The sequence below is a fragment of the Micropterus salmoides genome, unplaced genomic scaffold (assembly GCF_014851395.1).
Source record: "Micropterus salmoides isolate LMB-PRFRI ecotype aquatic unplaced genomic scaffold, ASM1485139v1 Ms_hic_scaffold_3929, whole genome shotgun sequence".
In the NCBI taxonomy this organism is placed as follows: Eukaryota; Metazoa; Chordata; class Actinopteri; order Centrarchiformes; family Centrarchidae; genus Micropterus; species Micropterus salmoides.
The window spans coordinates 1-6,229 of NW_024043294.1; the positions used below are offsets into that span (position 1 = coordinate 1).

Consider the following 6,229-nt stretch of genomic DNA (forward strand, 5'->3'; position numbering starts at 1 on the left):
GGTAATCGTTCCCTCTGGATGGATGAAGCACGATCTACCGGCATTTCCTCGCGTCTGAGTCATTCCATATACTGTATAGTAGGCCTATCTGTTTCTGCTGAGGTTTCCCAAAGTAGTTTTTCAGGAGTGCTGTTCCAAGTTATACAATTACAAGTTACAATCTTAGGTAGAATTGGCAGGTACATACGATTTACATGTACGTGCACTGAATGAAACAACTAGAAAAAAATTTGCTTCATTTGCAGAAAGAAAGAAAGAAAGAAGAAAAAGAATTCTTTCAGTTTCTATAGGATCCTCATGTTTCATACTTATGGAGGACTGATCCTGACAAATTCAGAAATAAAAAAATGCTCAATAAATAAGCATCCAATTAAATGCACAAAACAATTAAGTAAATAAATACATTTAGGCAGTAATTAAATTGTACAGTACAGCGAACTGAAAACACTGTCTGTCAGAGCGTCCACACGAAAAGGGAAGAAAGACATGGCTGGTAGTGTTGTCTTCAAATAGAGTTGCTGAAGGAAGTCATCTGACTGTGTGAGGAGCAAGCTTGTTGATGTGTGCAGGTAGATTAGGCCTAGAGCTCTCCCATCTGACTGACAGCGGAGCGGTTCACCCCTTGAGACACAGCCCCTTCTCATTTGCATAATGAGGCAGAAATGCATACAGAAATGTAAAAAGGACAGACAGAAATAAATACCATAGGTGGAAATAAATAGGGTTGTAAATGCAACGGAAGAATAAAAAAGACAAAAATATTAAACACACATGCATAAATACATTTTAAAAAGAAGTAATTAATAAATAAAGTTGAAGATTATAACGTACAATAAATAAATAAGGTAATTATTACAAAGGTTAATAAGTAAAGAAGCTAATTAAAATAGATACTGTATATTTGTACATTTTATAGGATGCTTATTTATTTATTGAGCATTTATTTATTTATGTATTTATTTCTGAATTTGTCAGGGTCAGTCCTTCACATCATACTCGGGCCCATAGGTCCAGTAAAGATACACAGTATGTTCTCCCTCACCTGCTCTCCTCCCCCTCTAGCAGTTTACGGTAAGTAGCAATCTCATTGTCAAGAATCATTTTGACATTGAGCAGGTCCTGGTACTTCTGAAGGTGGCAAGCCATCTCGTCCTTCAGTCTGCCTATCTTGTCCTGGTAGTTACCAATATCAGTGTCAAACTGCTCTTCCATTTCATGGACCTGTTTCTGCAGAGCTTCATTCTAAAACCACAGCACACAAACATTTTGTTAAGAGGGTGTACTGTGTTTAAGGATAGATTATAGATTACTATAGAAAAATGACAGGTGGTGTTGGGCCTCACTTTGTTCTTCAGTACATCAACCTCACAGGTCAGAGACTGAATCTGCCCCCTGGACTTATTGACCTCCTGCTTTGCCTGCCTTAGAGACTCAGCATTGCTCTTTGCAGACTCAGTCAAATCATCAAACTGCAAGAACAAAAGCACACAAAAATGTATACTTTATGTGTTTGTACGTTTGTTTGTGACAGTTTGTGATTCTGCCTACCTTGGACTTGTACCAGGCCTCAGATTCCTGCATGCTATTAAGGGAAATTCTCTCATACTGGACCCTGATCTCCTTTAGAGCACCAGTTAGGTCGACCCTGTGGCTGTCCACCTCAGTATTCTTCTGCTGGGTCGGGTAGCTCAGTGGTACATTCTTGATTTCCTGACAAAACCAATATATGGACAAATGGTCAAAAATGGCAAAATATTGTTAGAAACACAAAACTACATATCAAGAGTGTGTCCACAAATACAAATAAGAACCAAACCCATTCTTCCATGCTGAAACAGTAGGTGCAAGGGGCCTTGTGTATCTCAACATCCATATCCTCCAAGGTCCAGTTTTGGGACCCCCACTCTTTTTTACAGAAAGATCGCTGTTTGATGTAATCACTTAACATTGAGTTTCCTCCAACTTCTAAACAGATGACACTCAAACACATTTTCTTTTCTCCATCTGAAACTCAGCAAATGCTTGCCTTGTGGACATTTTCTCCCAGTACAGATCTTCACATCAGACTTCAAATTCAGACTTTTGTCCCATATGTTCAAAATATGTCTGAACTGACAACTTTTTTGAGTTTAATCAAACAACTACACCATCTACTCATTAAATATAAAAAACATTAAAGAATAAAATCAATAATAAAATCACAAATTAAACACTTGACAATGTTCATACAACTTAAATTTAAATCAGCTGTTGAGAATAAGTTGAAGCTTTTTAGTCCATCACATAGAAGGAATCTCTGCAGTATATCTTGCGCTATCGTTCATTGCAATAAAATCAATCAGTTAATTACTGGTTTAACACAAATACTTAGGTGTCAATCGCTTGGGACATATGTGCATGCAAAAGTTGAGTATTATTATTTTAGTTCTCTGGACAACATTGTGATAGGTACTAGAGAGAGAAAGGACTTTTCCATTTGTACAAGCACAGTTGAAAAGTGCAGAGGACGTTGTGTCACTTACCACATCAAGGAGCTTCTTAAGGATTTCAATCTCCTTCATCAGAAACTCAGTTTTCCTCTCCTGCTCCAGACTGGACAATGTGGCATTGTTTAAGGCCTAGTTTTTATGAGACAAAGAGTATGTGTTGCTAGCTGAAACACCTCAGCATCATAAACTTACTTTTCAAAGATTACATTTCAAAACGCTGATATCATTATCAGAGTATGTTATTTTACAACTATGACATGAAAAATGTAATTAGAAGTTTCCTTTAGTGCACATAAATATTTTAAGTTCTGATTTAGAAGTATTTCTGTATAAAATTAGAAACGTGAACTCCAGGTTATAATTCAAATGTTTTTTTGCCAATCAACAACAACAGAATTCTTTGATTTGCAATTGCTCACGGGTATACACCATTTGCAGCCTTAGGGGGAAAGTGTATCTCCTGTGCAGTACTCTAGATCAATGACACTTTAGAAATCTGTCTTGTCATATTACTTTGACACTATTGTGGACATGTACGGCAAAAGAAGAAAGCTGTCTAAGCTGTTATCAATATGGTAATCACAGTCCAGTGAGCTGAATGTTACCTTGCGTAAAGAACGTAGATGTTCCTCAGCATCTGCCCTCTTCTGGGTTTCATCGTCGAACCTTGAGGACAAAGACCAATTTGTCATTTCACTGTCCTGTAAAGAGGGATTTAGAGTGCCCCTAGTGGGATCTGCAGCTCCTTTCAACTAATGCGTTTTCTCTATAGTTCTATGAGGTAATCTGCAAACACTCAATAAGGTCATGTAAACCCAACCCTTCAATGATTAAAAATGGCGGAGTACAGGTAATGGGTGTGTAATTTACAGGGCAGCTATATAAAATCTGCAGCATGTGGGATTTGCTTAAGCAAACAGACATTCGAGGCTGGTCTTCAGCAAAAAATTTCACTTGGTGCTCCTGCAGAACGGTGCAAAATGAAAATGAAGATGAATATTTCCTAATGGACCTACAAACAATGTTTGTAATAATTCATGAGTCAGCACAAATTATACCACAATGTATATAATACATTATACATTCTTTCTCTGACACTTTCTGACTGCTGGGCTGGTCAGTGTTTGGATGTGAGGTTGAATTCAGCTCCATCTGTCCTGTCAGACAGAAGTCTGTTCAAAAACCATATACATAATACATAAAAACAATCTCATGCGCAGGATGCATTGCAGTGTCCTGTGTCATGCTGCTGCTTTGTGGTGTTCAGTCTGCTGATGTACAATGCCTTACTCCAACATCACTACTCTACCCAAGTGGCAAACGCCCAGGTACTCTCTACCTTATCTGTACTTAACGTGGATCATGTATATTACAACAGCATCAGTAAATGATAAGCACACCTATGAATCAACATATACGAATGACAAACTCACAACAGTGAAATATTGGAATGAAGAGAGACAAAAATGTATACTTTTCTTTCTTTCTCATCATGTTGTAACCAACCTCTGCTTGAGCAGGTCCAGGTCCTCAGCCAGGTTGTTACTTCTCCAGTTGGTACTGGTCTCTCTCCTTTCCGATGGCGTCCATTTGGCACTGCAGCTCCCAAGCTCCTCCTGGAAGAGGTCAGTGATGCCGTTGGGCTGACCATACTGATTCTGACCCTTGTACTGGTTGAGAGCTTCCTGCAGTGTACCATTCTGCTCTTCCAGGGAGTGCACCTTCTTGATGAATATGCAAAGCGGTCATTAAGGTCCTGCAGCTCGGCCTTCTCATTTATGTGTGTAGTTAGGAACTTCTGGTTCACGGTCAGCTTCTTTGAAGTCCACTGTGTCATAGCCGCGGTGACGGTCCTGGTTGGGCCGGAACTTCTGTTGAGCCCCCAACATGCTGGAGTAGTTCTGCTTGGAGTTGCTCATAAGGCAACAGGACATCAGACTGAAGAGTGCTGGGATTGTTTATATAACAAAGCCGGCTACCCTATTATAGTCACGCCTTCCCTCGCCCATGTCTCTTCACCCCACCCACATAACACTTCCTTTCTCACTCATCAGCGTACAAGCTCGAGCCACTCCCTACTCTTCAGACAGACACTTTCTCTGTGCTTTCATCGCTCTTACTTTCTGTTGCTTACTCTCTGTCTGAACTGTTCCACTCTGTTAACCAGAGCATGTGGCAGGACGCCAGACTGTGTGTATGTGTACAAGGTAGATATGTTGGTAATTTTATAGCACAGGGTTGTGTAACAAAATGAAGTCTGTAGTTCCCTTTATGCTACTCACAAAACAAATGTTAAATACAAACATAAAATTATACACACTCGATGGTTGGAATTAGCAAGTCACAGAAACAAATAAACAAATGATGAAAATTACACGAGATACTTGGAGACACTAAAAGAATTCAACTTCTGCATCAAGTGGATCCTTGTTGTCCCAGTTTAGCAAATGACTGTGTTTTTATCAACTTGAGCTTGGAGTCAAACATGGTGGTTCCTTAGAACTTGTATGATATTTTCTGCATGAATGATGCTGGCTTCTGGATTAATGCGGATGTTCCTAAAATCAGTGATTAACTCCATAGCTTTTGTCACATTAAGGTCCAGGTAGTTATCATCACACCACTTCACAAATGTTAATAAGGCGCAGCCGGGACCAAAACGAGCACACCTATGAATCAACATATACGAATGACAACTCACAACAGTGAAATATTGGAATGAAGAGGACAAAAAATGTATACTTTTCTTTCTTTCTCATCATGTTGTAAACCACCTCTGCTTGAGCAGGTCCAGGTCCTCAGCCAGATTAGAAAATAAATGCTTTGCTACATTTTGTTGGGACTAAGGTTGGCTTAAAACTAAAAATAACTCTAAATTTACTTGATTTCGCAGATTGATTTCCCGTGTGAAAGACACAACAACACAACAAGAGTCGTAAAGCAATAATAAATCAAGTGAGGACGGGCTCCTACGCCAACATGTTCACAAAAAAATGCATTTCCTCCTAAGAAATGGAAACACACGAGCAACATGTTGCTTCAGTCAGTTTTCATTTTAAATTTTCTTTAAGACGCAATATTTTTTGCTTCTTTGGCGACTACACTCTTGCTGTAGGGTCAAAATTAACATGCTGTCCATGGAGAGCAGTTTTTCTTTACTTGGGAGTGGCATCTGGTAAACCAGTTATAATTAATTAATATTACTAATATTGCATAGTTACCAAAGTGAAATTACAAGTTCTAAAAATTGTTTTGTGCATTTTTCTCATGATATTGTACAAAGACTAAAATAATCCGTTTTTTCTGCAATATAAAAAAAGAAAAATCTATTCAAACTATACTACAATAAAGTACTTTATATGTAAAATCATAAATTGAAAATAAAAAGGACAAAAACTAAATTACCAATCATGGAAACCACCTTTCAACAGTCACACAACATGATTTTCTAATTTAATGAAAATTTACAGGCAGAGAATGGGCCACCTGAACAAAACAAGCAGGTTTCCTACAAAAGGACTCGATGAAATTATAATCAAAACAAATATTGGTAGAAATAACTTTATATTAATTATTTTCTGAGGTCATCAACATGATATCCAAAAGTGGCAACTACATACAAGCTGTTACAATTGCTGTTTCAGTGGGTCCTTGGCAGATTGGGATATTACTCAACTTCCTGTCTTCTAATGGATTTCAACATAAAAGTCCCAAAGTGGTCATTTGTTGATGGTCGCACC

The 6,229-nt window shown here is 38.3% G+C and overlaps 1 pseudogene; it reads right to left on the reverse strand.

Moving 5' to 3' along the window:
- Nucleotides 1–1,038: 1,038 nt before the first annotated feature.
- Nucleotides 1,039–4,408, reverse strand: LOC119885103 (annotated as a pseudogene).
- Between the last annotated feature and the right edge of the window lie 1,821 nt (nt 4,409–6,229).